At 41.2% G+C, this 23,433-nt stretch overlaps 1 protein-coding gene across 2 annotated transcripts in view; it reads right to left on the bottom strand.

Moving 5' to 3' along the window:
- LOC114875829 (prolyl 4-hydroxylase subunit alpha-2) overlaps positions 1-19,899 on the bottom strand; it is an 84,423-nt gene extending 64,524 nt beyond the window's left edge. For both annotated transcript variants that reach the window (XM_029186565.2, XM_046288540.1), the window contains exons 1-2: positions 19,609-19,899; positions 5,859-5,910 (exon numbers count right to left, since the gene is read on the bottom strand). The gene's annotated coding sequence lies outside the window, so the exon portion shown is untranslated. The remainder of the gene's footprint in view (positions 1-5,858; positions 5,911-19,608) is intronic.
- Between the last annotated feature and the right edge of the window lie 3,534 nt (positions 19,900-23,433).

Raw genomic sequence — 23,433 nt, forward strand, 5'->3', positions numbered from 1 at the left:
CACGAGAATCACCGGACAAACTAGAAACGAAACAAGCTTGTTCGCGGATGATGCGGCGACCGGAAGCTACCTACGTTTGTTGGTCTCGCGGACCGTACAGACCAGGTCTGACCTGTATATATCTAGACTTGGCAAGTTTCAACAGATTGCTCGTTCTCGGACCGACCCGACCGTCTTCCGCACGGATGCTCTGTGAAGCAACGCGTCGGGACGCGACGTCCAAGCGTCGTCCTTCGAACTTTAATGAGACACGATCAAATTGCGCGACGTCAGACCGGTCTGCGACCCCACGCAATCGATTCACTGCCCTTCAATTCGCTTGTTTCCTTCGTCACCTAGTCTTTGACCAATTGCTACGTCAAATACACCCGTTCGGTCCTTTTGAAATAGCAAATTGCAGTATTATGCTAAAAAATTGATTGCAATGGTAATTTTAGGAAAGGGATAATTCAGATTTACATTTGCAAATAGAAACGTTTCGAGCTTGTGGAAATGTTTAATCTAGAATAGGGGTTTGCTAGATCTGTCTACTTGCAACCCCGACGAAGGCTTAATCGATTTAGACGAGGGTTGGTAAAGTAGAAAAAAAAAGGGGGACGAGGAATTGAATTTAATTCTGAAAGGGGATGACATGTAAAAAAGGGTTTGGAAACCCTTCAGGTTGAAAGTTTATCGGTTTAGTTAGCAGCTCTTATTGCCTGCTGTTGTAGATGCTATCACAAATGTAGCTACTCCGTTAACTAGACATCCGTTTAAATAGACATCCAATATTATACGTACAAAGGTCTGCAATTAAAAAGCTTTACATTCACTCCATAGCTCTCTTATCCAACGCATTCGAATCGGATAGGAGAGCAAGAAACGTTGAGCAAAGTTAAGTTCCGTTTCCGCCAGAACCCGATAAATTATCCGCAATTTTCCCTCCGATTTCCGCGATTATCTATTTCCTCGGATCTCTCGGCTGATACGTAGGTGGCTTGAATCGGCAGCAAATCCGGGGATTTCGTAATTGGCCCGGAAATCAGAGCAAAGGGACAACGATCCTAAGAATTTAATTAATTATAATCCACGGCTGCCGAGAGGCGTTCGATGAAACAGAGCGCTAGTAACGATCACGCTCATGAAAACCGTATGAAAATTTTCGAGTAATAAATAAATCCTTTATCAAAAATTCAAGTATCGTAGAATATGAAATTAGTTCGTTATATGGTAAATTATTATGTCAATGTCGCATGATTACTATTACAAGAACAACACATCTAACCCGGTCTATCATATTCCATCATATTCGTATTACCACGTTCTACGTTACATATAGGTACATATTACAGCAATATCGCAATTACATGGTTCGCAGGTGATTCGCGAAACGGCGAGACATGTAAACTGTGTGTAACCATGTAAATCGCAATACGCGACGTGTAAATTAATCGCGAATAATGCGAGTGACATATTCTCCGTTGGTCGACTGTATCGTGATTACGTCATTATGGTAGCGTGTTATTACGCTCTACTTGTACCGCTATTGTTCGCCTCGATATTGTTAATAATCGACGATTAATGCGTTCGAAATCGTTCAGGGAGAATCACATTCGCGATGATAAATATTGCCAAAGCCTGCGAGCGCTACCAGCCGAAGAACACCATACGAACGGATCTTGCATCTTTTAACAGACAGCCTGACACGTGTGTTTCTCTAGCAACCTTGCCTATGTATTATTTCAACTCTATCCCCTGAAATTTTTCCTTATTCTTTCAAACGTATCGCTTTTTTTTTTTATTTAAACTCTGAACACCTTTTACATTCCATACGCAACGAAAATTCACAATAACAACGATCATAGCGTCATTGTAAATTCTACCCTATCCTCTTCCTAATGATAATAATAATAATAATAATAATAACATTATCATCCATTTTTCCCTCTGTGCACAGAGACGAGAGACGAGACTCTTCACATTTTTTCATTCGGTAATTGGATTGCCACGTAACCGAGAGAAAGTAAAAAGCAAAGAGGAAAAAAAGAGAAGAACGATGGGGGGACAAGCAAAGGATCCTATCGTATGAAAATACAAAGAGTGAGTCAAACTTCCGGAAGGATAAACCCACGCATTTTATATTACTGTCGACGTAATTTCCAACGAAAACAGTGGCCTGCGACAGAGAGAAAGGGAGGAGAAGGGTTAACAGAGGGACGAGTAAACGAGGCTGGGCACAGGATAAAAATGTGGCGAATGGAAAAAAACGAGCCAAGAGGAGACTGAATGCTGAAATTCGCTTTTCACTGCTATGGAAAAGGGGAAGATGGAATATCAGCCAATAGGCTAACGAGAAGATGAGCGAAAATGCAAATGAATATACTGGATGTCCAGTATTAAAAAACAGTTAACAGATTAAAAAAGAATTTCAATAGGAAAAATCAAGAAAATTGAAAAACAAAGAAACAAGGGATGAATTTTGCCAAGTAAACCAGATGAAAATTGAGCAAGCGTGGTAAAGGTCGATTTAAATAATCGATAGTAAAAGAGGTTCGAGCAAACGTGGTGCAGTTTTCATCGCAAACTACTCTAAACGCGAATGCAAATATTGGAGATAAACGCGAAAATGTTGAACGAACGCCAACCAACGAGCAAACCCAACCACCACCTATTTGTCATATTTTCTTCTTTTTTCGTTTTATCGTTTTCTCGTTTGCTCGTTTCCTCTTTTTATTTGTTTATATATATATATATTGTATATATATGGTATATAGGTAAACCCGTTAATTCGAGCATACCGAGATCGCATCAGAGGGATGAAAAATTAAAAATTATTCGCCACGTAGGGGTGTTATACGACGACCGTAATTTTCGGCTGCTCTCGCGATCGTTCGATAAACACACGGCACACGTAACAACACATGCTGTATGCAATCAAAAGCTTCAATTCGATGCGACAAAATTGCACCCCTTAACCGGATTATGCGATTTCGTGCAATTATCCTGGCGGCGTCGCTAGACTGAAAAAGTTCGCGTACCCCCTACTGACAAATGCAGTAGATCCTTTCCATCCGTTCAACAAACAGCTCGAACCATCGAACCATCGAACCATCGAAACATCGAAACACAGCTGAGACATCGATTTGAATTCAAACATTTGTCACGATTTTCAAAGCTACGTATCCAGGTCAAGATGAAAATCTGAATTTTTCTTAAATCTCATTTTATATAACATTTGTTCGGTAAACGTGCCAGTAAAAGATTCTTTGCCATTTCTCTTGCTTTCTTCCCGACAACGTGGGCTTATCGCTTCAGGAAGAGCGTGTTAGATAATTTAAATTGGAACACACCCAGCAAACGGGACAAACGACTTTATCAGAAGACGAGACCACTACGGCACGGTTTCTTCATTTGCATCAGAATCAGCTTGCAACTATAAATATCCGTGATTTCGCAGATGGTAATCCAGATACCGAATTATAAATAAAACTGTAAGAAAAAGAAATAAAATTCAATAGTAAAAAATTGTTAGCAAGTTTGTCGATTTACTTTTTACTTCCATTTTCTATTTCCTATTTCCTCTTGCCTCTTTCTCCGGCTTCTTTGATCGCACTTCTCTTTAATTTGGCCTCTACTTTGGAACCGTTTTATCCTTTTCTTTGCCAGTTTCTCGAAACCACAGCCACTGATCACACACAATTTTCTCAGGTTTCATCGAGCGATCTTTCTTATTTTACTTTTGCCTCAACGTTTTCTCTGCTTTCCCAGCTTTCCCAGCTTTCCCAGCTTCCCCCCTTCAACTTGTTCAACGTTTGTTTCACTCCTCTGAGACCCTCGAAACCCCTTTGCTCTTGATTTCGCAAAAATTCCCTTCGACTCCTTTAACTTCTTTGCTTTCTCGTGTTCAGCTCTTCTTTCACTTTAGGTTGCTTCGTAAAATCATTTCTAACCTCGCAATCAAACTTACCCGTAAAAAAAGAAAAACATTACAAATTTCTTCTTCTTCTCTTCTTTTATTCCGATTTCTCGATAATTTTCTCCTCTTTCATCGTGACGAATCGCAGGCTATAAATCCGTGTTCCATTATACCGAGCATTCGTTCGCATTCGTTCGCATTCGTTCGCATTCGTTCGCATTCGTTCGCATTCGTTGATAAATTAACATAAGAATGGACCTCGAATAAAATCCGAACGATACTCCGCAGCAAACGCATCGCTTTCCGTCGCAAAAATATTCCATTGTCGAACAGAGCTTTCACGGAAATGATTTCCTGTCGATCAAGTAAATGCTTCGTTCATCCTTGTCGTATTTTGTTAGAACGGAAACGATTAGAATGGAATTGAAATATGTATGCAGAAGCACGAATGAAAACGAGTAGAGGTAAATAAGAGATATGTAGTAGAAAACAATTAGAGCAGAACTAAAGGAAGTAGAAGCAGTGTAAGAGAGCTACGGTTAGTATACCAATAAAATATTAACATACAAGCACCAACACCAAGTTTCCCCATTAGGCCTCTGTTCTTCAATTCCATTCCACGGAATTAGGCTCGCACCCTCCCTATTCTGTAATTACATACTACTAATTGAACACGCGAATAATAAACCTCTGTAATCATTGATTTTTGCAATTGGGTAGATATTTTTAACGAAATTAAATTTCGAAAGAAATTAGACTTAGTTTTATTGGAGAAAAATTTCATCCAACCATCCGATTTCACCTCGAAATGAATAAAATAATCTCTGGTATCCACTCGTCGCGTGAATCTCGTTTCCGCCCTCTTCGCTCAGACTCGTTTCAAACTAATCCTATAAACTTCCTGCCATGCCGGTCCACTTCGAAAGCCCGCGCAAACGGATATAACGAAATAACTCCGGAACTCGATCGATTCTCATCTTTTCCGGCTCGATATCGTTCATCCTTGTTCTCCGCATTCACCTTTTGTCAACGCTTTTTCGAATTATTCCTCGATATTTCATCGTTTGCGAATGCGCGGACGCGCGTTAACCACCGGAACTCTACGTTTCTAGTAAATTTTTCGGTTTCCGCTCGAAAATCGAATACTACCATTCGATGCGAAAAGAATGTCTGTTAATAAACTTTTGCGATTTTCTAACCAGATAGAAAGTTAAAAGGATGACAAAGGTCGTGTGGAAACACATTTTGCAGCAGGTTGTTTGCTTTCGGGAAAAGCTACATTTACCCGCCAGCCATTCGTCTCAATATCAAAAGTTTTCCGGGCTGCATCGCGTTGTACATACCGCGCCTATGCCGGCTCGAAATATCGAATTCGACCGGTCGATTTCGTTTTTCCAAATATCAGCGATCCCTTTATCAGCCCCGCGGCTATTCCATCTTTTGTTTCGTGGCTCAGAGTTACCTCAGCTCCCAACTATAACGCCCTTTCTACAATACGCGATTCTATTCTTTTTCTTTTTTTTTACTTTTTTCACGAACATCGTCGTCGTCGTCGTCGTCGTCGTCGTCTTTGGTCCTGTCAGTGAAATAGCTATGTGATTTGCGAGCGAAAAGCAGAAAAGGGCTACCTTTTTTACTTGTACTTAATAATCGACGACAGCCAACTCCGCCATCCTTCTACCCTTTACCCCGAATACATTTCTCGTTCAACGTGAAATTCAATAAATCCTTTCGCCCGATCACGCGAAAAACCAGATTTTTCTAGTTCTATGCGAAGAATCTTTTTGACAAATCGTTGCTATTTTACACTGGAAGTTCCGCTTTTGTTTGATCGAAAAATGTTCGACTGGAATTATTATTCCCGTGTTTATTAAATTTTTTATCCTTTGTGGATAATATAGATGGTAAATGGATACGTAAATATCCTTTATTCAAGTTAGAATGATTTTTCTCGTATAAATACCTGTATATCTCGATGATACGCAGCTCGAATCGTGTAACAGTGTTTGGTTAATCTGTAACAGATAATTATTAAAATATTAGAAAAAGTACAGATACTTATTTAGTAGGAAGTTTTAGCATCGCACGCGTGCATTTTCCGCGAGCATTTCGTCATAAATCTCCGACATGGCGCGAGAAATGTCGCAAAACTGAGCAGAGAGCCACTTTAATTTCGCGAACGAAGAAACCGAGGCTCTAGGAAGCGGCTAAAATGCTTCTAATTTCGCGCGTGTTCCGCAGACAAAGCAAGAAATTGAAGACAAGGAAACGAGGCGGAAAATGGAAAAGAAAAGAAAAGGGAAGAAGAAGGGAGAACTCCTAGAAACAGGTGCCTTGGGTAAAAATTTTCATTTCCGGTGGGAATATGACGGAGACACAGTCACAATTAGCAAAACAATGCGCAGAAAATGGCAGGCAAAGGCGTTTCTTTTCCGGCAACAGAAGCGAGAAAAGAAACGGAAAAGGGTCGAGGGGCGAGTTTCCTTTGGCCCATCTTTGCTTCAGATTACTTCGAGCTTCTCTCGTCTCTGGCGACTTCTTTTTTCAACCGATTCCGAGAGGCTGAATTCCTCCAGGGACTTCCATTTATTTACCTTGACCGAACTCGATTCTTTGCTTCGTGACTCGGTATACTTTCGTCTCTGAGTCTCCATGTTTTTTCGATGCTCCAACACATCGTGTCTTCGTTCGAAGCCATCGGCTCTTTCTACGGGGTTGAACAAACTTAATCGTTTATCGTCGGCAAACGATTTTTCCTCTCTTTCATTTCGAATGTCCACGAAATGTTTCATTTATCCTTTACTCGGACAGTTATATACGACTGCATCGTTCAATAGTTAGAAACACTTTGTGTCATCGAATGGTGTCAGGCCGTATTAAACTATTTTTTAAAGGATTAAAGGAATTTGTCAAACAGACTGTCACAATTTTGAAAACAGTCAGAAAAAAAAAATACAAAAGGAAAAAAAAGCAGCAAAAGCAAATAAATCGCAAGCTTCGCGACAATTTCTAAATCACGATTAACGCGATACAATTCCATGCGTTGCGCGAGGAAAGCAGGAAAAAGAAAAACGGTATATGAAAATTGTCGGAATAAATTGTTAGCCCCGGGTAAAATTAAGCGGATCCCTGGTGTCGTTCTTACTTTTGTTTATCGTTCTATTCAACGTTGCGTTAAATTCGGCTAGCTCGCTGTCTTGGCTGATGTACGAGCCGAAACGGAGATGCCTGCCACGCGGGAAAACCGTGTTCAACGGCCGAGTGTGAACCGGACGTACGACAAATTAGACAACTTTATTTCGATTTCCGTCCAACGAGAATAAACGGCCCCTTACGCCCTCGTTCGACGCTACTGACGAGCGTGCTTAATTAATCGAAAACGTCCCCTTTTTTTTTCTTCCAACGACGAAGCTTTATAAGCAAGAACCATTGGCACTGGATTATTTTCTCGTTTCATCAAATTCCACATTCATGGGTACTTTCATGGTGGAAATAATGGGGAGATCAACAGTCTAAAAGTCTAAATGATACCATTCTTCGTTCAAGTATTTCCAATCCTTTCAGTGAGAATATTCAAAGCATGATTGAAGAAGAATTATGGAAAAAGATATATATCGTCGTGTGCATCGAGATGGAAATAAAAATTTAACACGGCTTAAAGTTAATACCTATCTCGAATTGAATAAAAGCCCGAAGGATATTTCCCAACATCTTGCGCGTCTCTATACGCGGCAAGATTAATGCCGAGTTCCAACAAAATAAAATAAATCACTTTAATTTGTCGACGCCCCCTGCCCTCTTTCTCGCCGCGTGGACATTTAACCTCGCGTTTGCATATGTAGCCTCGCGGACAAACCCTCTCCATCTACGGCTGACTTTTTTTCAGCTCGTACATCAAGCCTCACCCTTCTCGCGCACTGTTTTTTCCAGTTTACAGCCCGTGCACGTGCTGGCACGGGTATTTATCGAACAATATAAAAGAACAATGCCTCTGCTACACGGGGACACACCATTGTCCTTCCTCCGCTCTTGTTACCTTCTCGATATTTCAACCCTCAACGCTATTTTCATTTTATCTTTATCTCCTTTCTGCTATTTTCATAGCGGGTTACATTTACATTGGGTCATTAGGATTTTACACGAGTTAGAATTGCAAGGATAACGAACGTTTAAAAAAAAGAGCGGTGTCAAAGGAAAAGCAAAACGCAGTCTAACCGTTTAATCATACTTGCTGGTAAACGCATGCTAGAGGGCACCGTAGCGCACCGCCTCTATTTTCCAGCTCGTACCTCAGCTTACATCGACAAGTGTTTTTTTTTCCTCCTACCTTTGCAGTGTCAGGTACACGCGTGTACCTACGTGCCTTCGCGTTGAATATGCAATGAGAATATCGCCGCGTTTTTCACTACCAACTTCTATCGCATTCTCGCCATTTTCTATACACCACGGACTTTTTTCCACCCTTCCTGTGACGAGAACACCCCTGGGGATCAGGTGGGGCTCCTCGAGAACGACCGCTCGAAGAATGCACGGGAATCCAACCGACGCGACGCGACGCGACGACCGATTGATTTCGCTTCGTTCAATGGCCGGTTGCCGGCTTGGAATTTTTTTCCCCCCTTCTTTCAACCATTGATTCGATGATATGTATCTACCAAAGTGGCTCGTTCACGTTGGAAACTGTGTTACAGTATCTGTCGATGATCCGTACGCTAGAGTGAAGTGTTGTTGAGCTGGAAATGTTCGGTGGATTTCAGCTAATTTAATCGATGTAACGAGGTTTCAGTTATTCAATCGAAGCGTTACTACGCGTCCATGGCACACTAACAATAAGAATGAAATTTCTTGCCTTCCCAGCAAGTAACACCGTTATTTCCCGAGAACGTTTGGCGATCCTTGGACAACGGTGGCAATATTCCGTGTATTTTGGTGGACATAGCCAGGAAAACGGCAGGAATGTCTGGCATTCGCCTCGTTGGTTGGTACACTTTATGACAATAACCGCAAGGAAAGGAAAAGAAGAGAGAACGAAACGATAGCATTGAAAAGCCATCAAGAAGAATCAGTCAGGAACAGAGAGTGAGAGAGAGAAAGATGAAAAAGATCTTGCAGCCCCGACACTGATTTCAATTTATAGCACTATTTCCGTTGGAATTCGATGCTTGATCTTCGCCAAGATATTAAAGTACGTTCCCTTCGGAACTTGGAGACCAAAAATCTCCTGCAGCGAACCAGTTGAAAAATAAAACTAGATCAACGGATGACGGCTGGAAAAGTTGCTTTTCCATGACAGAAGGATAGTTGGGCGCGTCCTATGGGGGGTGTTCTCAAGGGGAAAGGAACGGCCACCTCCTGCAGTGGTTTGCTCCTATTACGCGTTGAAATATTGGCTTGTTACATAAATAAATTAGCTTTCAGTTACCGAACGCTATATATTATCTATGTAATAACCCAATATATTCTTGGACAATTTCGAAGCTATTTCAGCGTGACGAATCTGACATCATTTGGAATGGAGAATCCAGATGGTATGATAAACGAGCACGAGCAACGATATCTACTGAACAACAGGAAACGAATGGTCGAAAGCCCGTATAGGGATTAGATCCGAAACGAAAATGTTATGCAGTTGAAACTATAATAGGTAACTACAAAGCACATAAGCTTGAAACCTTCAAACCTCGGCCCTATACCCATTAACAGGGTTAATTAATAATCCGAGTTAGCTGAGCTGTAATTAAAGCAAGATACCTACTACTGAAATCACATGCACCGGCAGAGCAACGTAATTAGAATGTAATTACACGTTCCGTAAGCTTATTTTCTCCTTGAAAACGAAAGTAAAAATCGGATAACGATCCGATTAGCCGGGAAAACGACTTTCGGAAAGAATAGGGCTAGGTAGAGGTTTATTTCACCGGTTATCGACAAACGATAAACGCGCACCAGTCGCATGCAACCTCGTAAACGTCGTAAACGTCGTAAACGTCGTAAACGTCGCCTACGAGCATACGCGGAGATTTCCGTTCGATGAAATAACACCCTTTAAGATGAAATAACCGCTTTATGATCCGATCTATCTCCTATTCTGTCATGAATCACTAAACTTACCCAGAGATCCCTAAATTCCTTGACATTCACCGAGACTTGCAGCAACGTGGCTCACGCAACTCTTTTGCATATCCTTTTGAATATTGCATCTCGTCGTAGCTCGATACAGCTTTACGCAACACGCGTGGAAAACAAAGTAGACGTCGATGTTTTTCGTGGTATTCGAAGGAGTAAGCGTGAGCGGAAAGCGAAATAGAAAAATACTTGAGTCTATGCTTCGGGGACGAGGCGAGAATTTCAGATTACACGATCGTTTCGCGATCACTCGATGGCAAATGGTATCAATGGCAACAAAAAAAAGTAAAAAAGAACGAAATAGGAATTTACTTTTTATAAAAAATTTCAGATATTCTCCACAGAAAGGTGAAAAATTGAAAATCTGACGAGGAGGAAGAGCCCGGAAAGATGGGCAGTTCGATCGTATAATATATAAAAATTGTCACCGTTCGAACAAGAATTACAATTACACCGGGTAAACGGATCTCAAAGGGTGTCAAAGAGGACGAGATCGTCGAACCGGAAGGATCTAAAGGATCGACCAAGAGGAAAGCAGCGTTGACGGAAAATAGGATTCAAGATCAAAGGCAACCATCATCCGCCATCGACCATCAATTGTCCCCAAAGGATGCACGATAGAGAATAATAAAAAAAGAAAGAAAGAACGGGTTCTTAACGATCAATGTTTCCGGTTCGAGACTCTAAAGCGAGACACGTGTGTCGCATGGAGCAAAAAACATCAAATCCATTAATTTTTCTATTCTAGACTAAAGAAATAACTCTATTTTGAGTTTTTCATTTTGAACCTTCGGTAGCTGATCCACAACTGATAGATCTAAACTAGAATTTAAATATCGAACGGTGGCCGAATGAAATTCCACCGCGTGCAGGAAACGTTCGGTTTCCCCTTTGCTTCCGTCCAATTTCCAGGGCTCTTCCCAGCGAACCGTGCAACGAAGGATGCTGCGAATTCCATGGAAAGACGCCACCCTCTCTACTGTCGCATCGCATCGCATTGCATAACGCGTAGGCGTCTAAGTCGCGACGCGTGGACGCTCCTCCGTGCTCGATGCGTTTCAAAAGCAACCGCTTTGATGCTCCGCTAGTTTACCGCTTCCCTGACGTTTGTTAATCACGCTAATGGATTACGGTTTACTAGATTTTAATCAAAACCGCCGGCCTTCTCAACGACATTTGGATATTGCGCCTTAGGGTAAGAAGCTTGGCCGGTAATGGATAGGCAGCTCGCTCGATGGTTCGATGGTTCGATGGTTCGATGGTTCGATGGCTGGATGGCTAGTTGCTTGGTAATTGGAAGTGATTCGTATTAATGTTATGGCGGTTGTTCTACTCTGAGAAACAGGAGAGTGTGGGTGTATGTACAGTGGTAGATGGTAGGAAACGATATTAGAGGTTAGAAAACAGATGGATAATAGATGATAGCAGAATGAAGCATGGCGGAGCTATCTATAAGGTGTTAATATTATATATGAAAATGAAAATACGTGCACTCTGGCAAATATTAGCAAAAGTACGCACAGTTTCAGCAACGAGCTACCTTCTGTGCTGCTTCCGTATAATAGTTTCAATGATATTCCAGAGGATGATTCGTCGTTGACAATTTCAGTTTTACTACTCTGCTCGTAACCTCTCTTCACCCTTCTCAACGACCACCACGCGTTTCCTTTCACAACCCCATCCTTTCGTTTCACCACTTTTTCCCTTTCCTTCTAATTCTAACCAATTGCCCTGAAATCGACCCTAACCCACCCGATTCCTCTTTTTGACCGTACGTTATACGATTAACACGACTACGTCCAATCTCTGCTTATTGGAAAATAGTTGATAACGTGCTCGAAAATTTTATTGGCTCCATGAAATCTGCTTTTAATCGTTCAATACGTTATCAACGTTACTTCTCGTCGTAACGAGTAATCAAGAAATTTATGGTATTTGGGTGTGGTACCGCTGTGATAATAGCGATAGCGTAGTGTGTACGACTTTCTTTGATAAATTATCGAACGTTAACTGTAACGTAGCGTTGGAAATTTTAATTATTTAGTTCAGAAGATGAAATTCGTGTAATTTATGAAAATAGCTCTAGGAAAACCTAAAGAGATGAAAATTTACTACGTATTCCACTCGCTTTGTAGAAACAAAAAATCCATAAAGTGAATACATTTTTCACTGAAACCTTTGTAAAATTTTAAGGGAAAAATTCGTTGGTATCCAGGGTAGCTTTTATTCGATTGAAATAGTGATCCGTAAAAGAAAAAAAATTTGAAATCCAAATCTCGATTCGTTCGATCAAATTTTTGTTTCATCGAGCAAGAAAAAATTCTGACAATTCTGTCCTTCAGAGGTGAATAGAGACTCGACCGATATTTCGATTAGAAGAGGGTTATCTATAATTCCGATTGGTACGGTTGGTAAGCTTTAATTTCGAGAGGGCGAATAGTCAGGTTCTTAATCAACCACGCGAACCACCAAAAATCCCTTCACGATTCTCGAATGCCGCATCCTTTCAGCTTTCTCTATTATAATTATTAGACATTGGCCCCCGCAGCTGTAGGGCATATTTTCATGAAAATATTTAACGGTAGGTCCTGTTCATCGGTCGATGAATCAGAAGAGAGCAACGATTGCTGAAACCCTTCACCTTCTCATCTTTGTTGAAAATTACATAAAATCTTGATAAAATAAAGCGTTTTTATAATTACAAATGGGTGAATGAAACGTTGTACCAAGGATATAATTTGAATCGTTGAAGAAGAAGGTAGGTAGCGAAAAGTGAAAATCCATGAGGAAGCCTTGTCTGGAAAGAGCATTACCCCAACTCGAGTGCGTGTTTTGCGAAACAATAGAGTATTAGGCGAACTGCAGGCCGTCGACGGGATGCATTTTACGGCACAAAGCCCGCATGAATTACATTTCGAGTAACAGTCTAAGTCTATTCGTCAAACGAGAATGAGGCTTTCCTGTTTTAAATGCGCAACGAAAAGCGAACGATTCGAACCGAGCAAGATGAAAAACCAAAATCGAATCAACAACCTGTGGCCGCAGCACCGTGGTGCACCGTGGTGCACCGCGCCGACTAAATGGCTACGTGTTTTCCAACCACCCAACTTTTCCACGAAACAAAGAAAACTCTCCGCTTATCTTCGCCATTGTGTTTAACCATTTACCGTTTCCAACGTAATAAAAAAAAAAAAAAAAAAAAAAAAAACTTACGATTAGTAAAACATTTTATCTTTCAACACTCGACGATTCACATTGAATTCGCTGATATTTGGGTTATCGATCCGGTCGAGCTCAGCTTGCTATAAATAGCGAGCCGTATTCCTAGACAGTGATTTACAGAAAAATGCAATTCGTGATCCAGCTGATAACTGAATTCACGTATTCGATTACCAAGGAACCGTATTCTCGGTTTAGTCGGCGTGGACGGGAAGCGGTGATTCGTGTATAGCGTTTAGCGTATAGCGTAGGTACAATGATTCACTAAAATGATAGCGGACGGTACTCGATAATTTACCGGAAAATCGCGTTTAGAATTTCACCTGCATAAAATGAACCACGTGCTAGCTGAAACACTGAATTTCCATATTTCAACGACAACTTTTAACGCGTTTAAAACCTGAATAAAACATTTCCAGCAAAAAACGATATTCTACGATGAATTTTTAATATATTTTTCTGCTTTCCTACTTACTTTTCTCGATTTACCAGTACAGAATAAACGATTACGAAATATTTCGATGATAATCGTAAAATAAATAATAATTAACGAATACCGAGCGATGTAAAACACGTCAATTATTGGAAAAATTTGCGGTTTACCGTTAAACGCGCGCCTGGTCTGTCGATCTATCCTTGTATCGAGTTTATTTGCAATTAATTCGATGTTATACACGCACTGGACAACGTTCGGCTATACCAAACGATTTTCCACCGAAAATTAACGCGTCGCTGCGGACAAATACTTTAGTAGCGGCAACTTTCATGAATAATTAATAAGGAAAACACAAATTAATGGTCTACCAAGTACAATATTCGGACGTCAAACTACAATTATTAATTATTACTGTTGATTTAATTGTATTACTTGCTCAAAATTATCCAACTAAATACAAGCACGCGTTTAAACAGGAAAAACAGGAAAAAGATTTTTTTCTTAGATATTACCCTCAGAGTTAGATCAACCCTTAAATTTCACTGAAATTCCTGTTCTAAGACGTTTCTTTGAATTTGTAGTCATAGTTTGAAACTTCGAAGCCGTTTCGACGTATTTTTCCACTGACCATCTCCTTCCCACCCTATCACCCTAATGAAACTTCTTCCAGCTCCGTTTCCCTTTAACTCCAACTCCTACCTGCCACGCATATTCAAGTATTCCTGTTTCGGAGTCTAATTGCAGATGGTTTGCATTCAAGCCAAGACACGAAACACCGAGCAAACGTACTGCTACGTCCCCGTGATTCAGCAAACGCGTCTTTATTTACGAGGCAACGGTACAAGCCTACATACGAGTATATGTATACATACACGCCTCCACCTTCGCATTTCGACTCGTAAAATCTCGATTCCGTTTTTACGACAGGGACTGGTGAATTTTTCAAACTAGGCCCCATCTTCCTCCACCTTTATCTCCTTGAACTCTACTTGAACCCTGGATGACCGAATACCGAAAACCGAAACCAGCCAAGTTTTCTGACGAATCGGTTCGAAATGGTGCAAACGAGATTACGAATAATTTATAAAGGAACGATTACGAACGTTTGCTACTGTAGCAGTAAACACTGATTTATGAACTTTTTATTTTATAGAAGAAACGATGAAATTTACGGACACTTTAAGAGATACGATGCCAGAGAAAATGGAAGAAAGGAGAGGAATCAAGGGTGACACGTCGCCTCGACAATTGCCTGTTAGACGAACACTTGGCAGAAAAGGAAAAGGAGAGCACATGAAGCGACAAAATAGAGAACAATAAAGTACACTGGTCACAGTTGTGAGAAGAAGTGAGAAAAAGTGAATTTCAAGTGGTGCAAGGGTTAATCGATTTCACTTCGGAAAGTTTTACGCGTACAAAGACATGGAAAAGAGGAATACAGTGAACAGTGGGGTAGTTAAGGTCACGCGAAACAGGGTGAAAAACGTGTTTACAAGTGAACAAAAGCGAGACGTAGAAAAACAGAGACGTACGAGGCTACGGAAGCGTGTATGGAGGGGAAAAAAAGGGTGGTAAAGCGGAAGAGACAACAGGTAACAAGTACAAAACGTTGTAGATGAGAAAGAAACGTAAAAAGTGGTGCACACATGGAAGAGAAACCAAAAAACAGCCAACCTGGTCCACTCTGTACAGAAACAAGTACATACACCGGATACAAACGGAATAGTTAATATAGTGAAAGAAAAATTTCGAAATAGGAAGAAAAAGAGGAAAAAAGACGTAACAGCTTCTCATTGTCAGAGAGACGAAACGAAACGAAACGAAACGAAACGAAACGAAAAGTAATGAAAAGATAGAGAAAAAGAGATTACTAAAGAGGGCTGACAGTGCGAAAAACAAAATACGCAAGTGTTGTGTAAAGAAAGAGACATAGAGAATAGGGAAAAAGAAAGAGAAAGAGAAATAAAATGGCAAACTGAGCAAGGTCTTTGAGAGGATAAGAGAGCAAAGTGGAGTTCAGTAGCTCGTTTCAGCCCGTATCGTCGGGTTTAACATAAAGGAAAACGGCCTTAACCGTGTCGAACGACCCTCTCTCACCCTCTTCAGGCGTCGTGAATTTCGAAACAATTTCGAATGGAACTGCAAGCACAAACAATTGGCAACGTGGACGAGGAGGAGGAGGAGGAGGAGAAGGACGAAATCGAGAGGACTCTCGTCGAACGTTCTTCGCGGTCTTGAAATTCATTTTCATTCGCGAGACTCTTAACGATGGCCAGGAAAGTGGCGTCGTACTAGAACAGGGTGGATGAAAGTGGGTCGGAGAATGCGGCTCGTTTAATCGCGTATTATTAGAACAGAATGAGGGCTCGTGTTGCTACCAAGGTAATTTTCAGCGATAAATTTTCACGATCCTGTTAATTAATTTGACCCTTGATTATGTGTACTCGAGTCAGGCTACGACATTGATTTCCTTACCACTCCGTGATCGATAACTCACGTAAATTCTAACATTAATTACTACTCGTGCACCGTATCATTTATACTTATTCTACTAGCTGTACAAAGCACCAACGAACGACCAATCCATCCAACTCTTTCGCATAAAAAGATATTTTCCGAGACATTTGAGAAGTAGTATGTAATAATTCAGAGACAGTACCACTCTATCTACCATTCTTACGTTTATCTTAGCCCCTATAACTCTGTCTTTCGCGATTATTGTCCCGTGGAGAGTATTTTTCGAGCAAGTGCTATCTCCTTGCCTCCGGGCTATTTTTCCTTGTACAACACGTATATCTCAATTTATACGACATATACATATACGTAAATTAATCTTTTATTTTACAAAGAAAGAATAGTTTAATACCTGAAATTAGCAAATACCTATAAAGGTTCAAGTTTCGAAACTAACTATTTCTACTTTTAATAAATAGAATAAAAGTATTTTAACTGTACCAGCCAACATGTTAATTTCCATTACATATACGCAGGAAAGAATAGGCTGCGATACCGCATAGAACCGCGAAAAAGTGGTGCTAGGAGGAATTCCGGTGCACAGGATCGCACCACGTTTCCGTAATAACCGGCGAAAGAAATAACAATGCGGATTAACCCGAGCTTAAATGCGTTATCACAGGATTGATGCTACGGCAGAAGTTTGTTTTCCAGCGGCGTTCTCACGTCAGTGTTTACGATTATGAGAGAGGCGCCAGAAGCACTTCATTCAAGCATTCGTAGAATTTTCCGGGATTCTCGGTGTGGCGAAAGTTACTCTCGCCCTCTAAAACTGGCAAACTCCCGTTTCTCTGAATATGTAATGTACCTATCTGAATTACGATATTGCTTGTTAAACTCTTTCGTTGAGAAAATTTGATAAAGCAAGTATCGATGGTGCGCGTACGATCTTTTTCATACGTCTTCTGTATTTCAGAAGATTTCGTTGCCGAAACGTTGAAAGGAAAACAGTGAATCATTTTTCGTTTTATATCGAGCAATATCTAATGAAATTTACGGCACATAAATTTCTGAAGCAACGACGCCATCGCATACCACGATTCGACCCATAAAAGCTGCTCTGTAGTCTGTACTATGTAGTACTCTATGCGGTTTAATACAGTGAACGATATCGAGACGCATCAACCGGTTCAAAGGACATTTCCAGCTGACATAATTCTGTGGGAGTGCAATAGCAGATATGTAGTCAGCGAGACAATCCATTTCCCCTTTGACCTTTGCCACGCTTTATCTTTCATTTCCAACGAGAACCAATTCGATCGCTTTCTAAGAAACGCATTCTTTTCCCCATTTTTCAAGTCTCCTCGAAATATTAATTATACACGTAAATTGGCAATTTTGAAAATATCAAAAATATACCAAGGAGAAAAATGTTCTTTTTTTCGTTCAGTATCGAAAGGAAAGATGCGGGGGTTGCAGTCCCGAGAGGATTATGCAGTGAAATCGGTGCGGTGGGAGGAAAATCGTGTTTCCGAACGAACCGCGGCTACTACCCCTACGGCTCCAACTATTTCCAACTTTATCCTAGCAGAATTTTTATCTAACGCAGTTTTACGAATTTCGTTTGAAACTTTGAAACTTTGAAACTTTGATTTTGAAACAACATGTACAAAATTCTTCGAACAAACTGTATTCTAGAGAAACACCTTTTCGAAACAATAATTTTGCAAATGAAATAATCATTATTCTTACTCTTTGCGAATTAACTTGCTCGTTTATATAACATTTTTTATTCGAATTGACTTGACGATATGGAGCCGTTCGTAGAAACACCAACCGTTTCTACCACTTTATTCCAAGAATAACAAGAAAATTACATCCTCCATGAACGTGGAGGTTTGAACGGTTTGAAAAGTCGCATAAAAAGTAGAATTACCAGAATTCTCCAACGAAATGATCATTTTTTCCTCGTAGCAACGAAAAGTTTGTCGAAACTTCTGGAAAGAGCAATCGTAAGGCAAACATCGTGGAGGCGAGTAAAAACAACGTTGGCCGGGACGGAGGGTGCAATGCAGTAATGTTTTGAAGGAAAGCAAAGGTACGAGACGAGACACGTTATCGTCGACAGGGATGCGAAGGAACGTGGTACGAGAGTAAAAAAAGAGCAAGAAAGTTGGAGAGAACGAACCGGGTTCTCCTTCTTCGTGGGAGTCAACGACACTGAGCCGAGAAATGTTTCGCGGCCTTAATAGGATGACGCCTACTTGAAACTTCTGCTGATATAAGAATCTAATTATCGATTCTTCTGGCAATGGGCAGAAGGGGAGGGAGCAGATGGAAATTTCGCGCGTCAACAATTTCCCAAGTTTCGATGGACGATTCAAAAATCCAGAGGAATTCTAAAGAGAACTCCTAAAGGGTTTGGACCTTTGATAAATGGAACAATAAAGCGCTCGGCGAACAAAATGACAGACTTTAAAAGCGAGGAATTTTAATGTAAAATTGAAAACTCACGATTTCAGAAGCGTAAAATATAAAATTGAAAATTTTAAAACAAGTTCCTACACAAACGTAGCTTCTTACAATAATACGTATCCTAAAAGAGAATTCCGGTTAAAAATGTGTTTACGTTAAGGGTGGCGCGAGACAAAAATAGCGCGGGGCTCTGAAAATAGTGGATACGGTGGGTGAGCGCGGTTCAGAGCAGCTCCATATTTTAAGACGTCACAAGTCACGGGAACTACATAAAAATGGGACAGTCGAGAATATAGGAATATAGGAGGAGTGCAAGGGCATGTTTCGGTCCCTGTTGAACGCTTCAACGCGATACGTGTATCATATCGCTAAAAGAAAAGTAGGCAACGAACGTTGAAATAGGTATAGAACGTATGTATATCTCGTGTGACACTGGCATGGCGGCGCGGCGTGACGCGCGTGGCATGGAGTGGCGCGACGCGGCGGGCTGACACAACGCAATTGCAGTGCCGCCGGCTGTCACTCGCGTTTATTAAGTCACACTACATTTCGATTCGACGAACCGCTGAATTTCTTTCAAACCAGATACTTCTCGTACGTTTTCACGCGATGATCTGAATTCACGTCGGAATTCGGATCAACAAGCATTTAACATAGTTCACGAGTTTTATGCGCTTCTTCCTCCTTTGCCAGTAAAGGAAAGCAGGACTTTGCTCGTCGGAGGTTTAACTAGATAACTCGTCTCTCGTTGAATATAACGCGGCACTACACGGTTTACATTTCTATCCACAGTTCTATCTAAACGCTGACAAAGTTTATTCTACGCTTTTACATCTCCGGCATAGACCGACCGCGAAATGTCTAACGAACTGGAAGTTTCAAACTCGATTTTACTCCAAAGATAATTAAAAAACAAGAAGTGTCTGGTTTCGTATTTTTCGGTGAAAATAATTACGAGCTTCAACGATGCGATCATAACGCATGAAATGAGAAGCTGACTCACCGGTAGTCTCCTTGTCCAATGACCTTCCTCGTCTGTCACGTTGCACGAGCCATCGAACTGCTCCAAAACTCAAGTTTTCTGGTTGCTCCGAAACGTCGACAAGATATTCACGTATGGAAGAGAACAAGGTAAACGCGATAGCACTGGATAAAACACACTTAAATAACTCCCGTAGAAAACCACGCGGTTCACGGCGTGTTGGCACAACCGATTATAAACAAGGAACAACCCTTCTTTAACGTGCACGGCACGAGATCCGACAGCCGACTGACTTCACGCGGATGCTGCGTCAAACGTGTTGCCACGCGTCCCCTGCCGCGCGTCCCGCGTCGCGCGCATACCCGCCACTACCCCCACCACTCAACCTCTTTCTCTATCCCTTCGACACCCAAATATCCTTCTCTCCTTCTCTCCTTCTCTCCTTCGGGATTTTACACGTGCGAAACGGATTTTTTAAACGTTTATTACAAAATATGAAACTCTTTTATTCCTTCGCTAATAAAAAATTCAAATTTTTACTACCGATACCTTTCTACCGCAAAGCCCGCGATTTTCAAATCGAACAATCGACAGCAATTGCACGTGTCCGACTTGTCGATATCTCTCGAGCTTTCACCTGATTCTGTCAGTACGTCGTTTTATCTGGTCGTTTTTACACCTGCCCCCATATTCGTTCGTCCTTTTCCTTTACCTTTATAACCTATTTTACACATCGTGGCTTTAAGAAATTTCAAATTTCAAAGTGCTTTAAAAGTTTCGATAGTATAAGGGTGCAAAAAATTGAAAGCAGTGTTAGTAATTGTTAGCTACTACTGTATAATGTGTCGTACTACACACAGAGACATTTTCGCTGTTCCAGTCAACACGGTTAACCTTTCTTCCTCCCTCCTGTTTGCCCCATTTTTCTTGGTCAGACGTTTTTCTTTCCGTCACAGCCGCTTCCATGAAACGCCCTTCCTGTCTTTTTCCTTCTCCTTCTCTGTTCGTCTCATTTCGTGCTCGTTTTCACGACGCCTCATTTTCCTCGTAATCGTTTCACTTTTTTTCACCCGTCCCCTTCCGCAATAGTTTTCTTCGCGGTTTTCTTTCTCATGCGCCGCAGTAAACGTCTCTGTTACTGATTCGTTTCATTACCTCCGTACGCCGTGCACGCTTTTCCTTCCGTCTCTCTTTCTCTTATTCATCCGGTTGCCTATGTTTCTCCCGTTCACCTTCTTCGTACGAACGCTCTTTCTCGCTTCCTCTCGTTACCTTGCACCCTTTTAAGTATCAAAAATTCTGCTTGTAGACATTCTACTTGTTTCACCTGCGTTTCTTTTATAAATGAAATTTCGCGAAGGGCTAGTTTCAGGATTTTCGTTTACTTTTCTCTCTGTGAATTTTCGTAATCCCTTTTCAAGCTCTTTAAGTGCTGGTATTAGAAAAATTCCTTTTTTTTCTGTAGATTAATACTCAAGTACATAAAGAACCACTCAGAACTGTTTTTATATTTTAATTACTCGACCAAATTAAAATGATTTGATTGATTCGAAACGCAACACGTTTGTCAGCCGTATCTCAGGATAGAAAGGTGGAAAAATGTCTCTCAGTCGACGCATACGTAAGACGGTCGATTTATTTTGCCGCAATATCCTCGCACGGTGTTCGGACTTCCGGCGAAACCGCAGCTACAAGGACCACCACGACAACGAAACCGACGAACAGGAGAACGGAGAACGACTTACTGCCGAGTTCCGCGAAGAAACTTTAATTTCTTAGGAGTTCGTGAAAGTCTTTCCAGTCATAGCACCGCGCGTCGCGTCGTCGCGCCGTCCTTACCACCTGCCTTGGCAAAATGCACACGAAACCGAAAACTTTTCGCGAGACGCTGCGCATACATACCATATAAACGCGTTACACGAATGATCTATTACTAGGATTTATTTTTTAAACGATTCAAAAATGAAAAAAAAAAATTGGATGGAAATGTGAATAGTCCACGTGTATCGAGTCTCGAAGGGTTAAAAGGGTGGACGAGGAATTAGCGAGACGAACAACGAAAGAGACACGGTAAAGAGAAAAAATAGTCGGTTGGATAGAAGTTTGTGACAAAGGGTCTCTTTGTCGCTAATCTTTCGGAATGTACAGCCCCTGCCGCCGCTTTTGTTAAGCCCTACCGTTTTCCCTGGCGCGGTCGCGATCGTGTATTTGCGATTTTATCGAGCCGGATGAACGGAGGAGCATCGCGTAATCCCCTAAGTAACGCAGCGTTTTTTCTCCTGCCACTGTGTACACACCGATGTAAGCGGTAATTGCACGTAGATGTTCATTTGCAGTAAATACCAGTTTCCTCTCTCTTTCACTCTCTGAAACTCCACCGTTTGAACGATGTTAACTTTCTCGTTAGGAACCGTCCAAATGACCAGCTGATTAATAATAGAGTAGAATCGATAATAATACAGATAAGTTGGAAAAACGACGTTCAAGTAATAATTATTCTTGAATTAAAATCGTCGAAACGAAACTATGTACTCTCATAATCAGATGCATAGGTACTATGCGGATGGAATTAGAATAGCTTGACGAGTCCGTAAACATTTTCCCGAGGCTGTTTTCCCAAACGCATAAATATTTCATTTAAATTTCAAGTAGAGTCGAGGTATCTGCAACAACGACCACCCTGACGAATATTTCGTTGGAAACAAACGACGCGACGCGACGCGACGTTGCAGTTGCCGTACCACTTTTATTTCGTCACGTTTCCAAAAGAAACGATACATACTCCTCTGTATAACCATTCTCTGCAGCCGAAAACAAAACGTAACGATGTTTCATAAGAGGCGAACTTTTTGAATTAAGATCAGCAGTTTCAGCAAATGGGACAATTAATAAACGCGAATGCGTTTTCCGTGATAAAATGTTATTAACGTAGCGAGCTTGACAGTTGATTTAGCCTGCTCATTTGGACGAAGACCACGTAGTTGAGAATTATTACGCGAAACACGGAGTTTGTTTGTGCTGTAAAAATCATTTCACGGTAAAGAGCGGCAGTTTGTACTGGCGCTTAGTCGAAAATAATTATGATTCTTGAATTTTCTTGGAAAAATTAATGAGCCGATGCGTCGTTGAACGTTAAAGCAAAGGATCATTAAGCCGGTTGATTGAAATTTGCCAGCGTAACTCAAGTGTTAATAGAATCGCGTGTTTACGTTCTGAAAAATAGCAAGTACAGTGAAACGAGTATGTTTGTATTTCTACCCGATATAAATCGCAACGGATCACGCCCCGGCAGTTTAGAATCGCAATCGCAATCGCAATCGTAATCGAGTTTTTTTAATCTCGTCATTCCATGCCGCTTAGAACTTTATCATTTTTCGTGGTTGGCCGGCTTTCATTTCTCCGCGCGACACTGCAATTATCGTAGCCAAGTACAACGTAGGTAATCTTCAACTTTTTATCAAACGTTTCATTAACCGGAAGTAAGACGGAGAGTAAGGCGGTTCCAAGCCGCGTTTCCTTCGCTTAATCCCGGTTTTGCTGCTCGCTTCCCTTGATACGAGCCTTGCTCGCGCCTTTATGCATATTTATGCGCTTTCGCACGCTTCTACTTCGCCCCCGTATACATTATATATCTTTAGATTCGCAGGAAATCGTTCTTGCATTCTTAATTCCTTGTTCCGGTAATGTTCCGTTTCAAAACTGTGATACAAATATTGCTAGACCTGAAGAATGTAGAGACACGTGTCGCATCGTTACACAGGATTAACAGAAAATTCAATAAATCAGCCGAAAACGGATGCGAAACAACGCTCCAGCGATTAGAGCGTTATCAAGGTGACAAGACTA

The sequence above is a fragment of the Osmia bicornis genome, chromosome 2 (assembly GCF_907164935.1).
Source record: "Osmia bicornis bicornis chromosome 2, iOsmBic2.1, whole genome shotgun sequence".
NCBI lineage: Eukaryota > Metazoa > Arthropoda > Insecta > Hymenoptera > Megachilidae > Osmia > Osmia bicornis.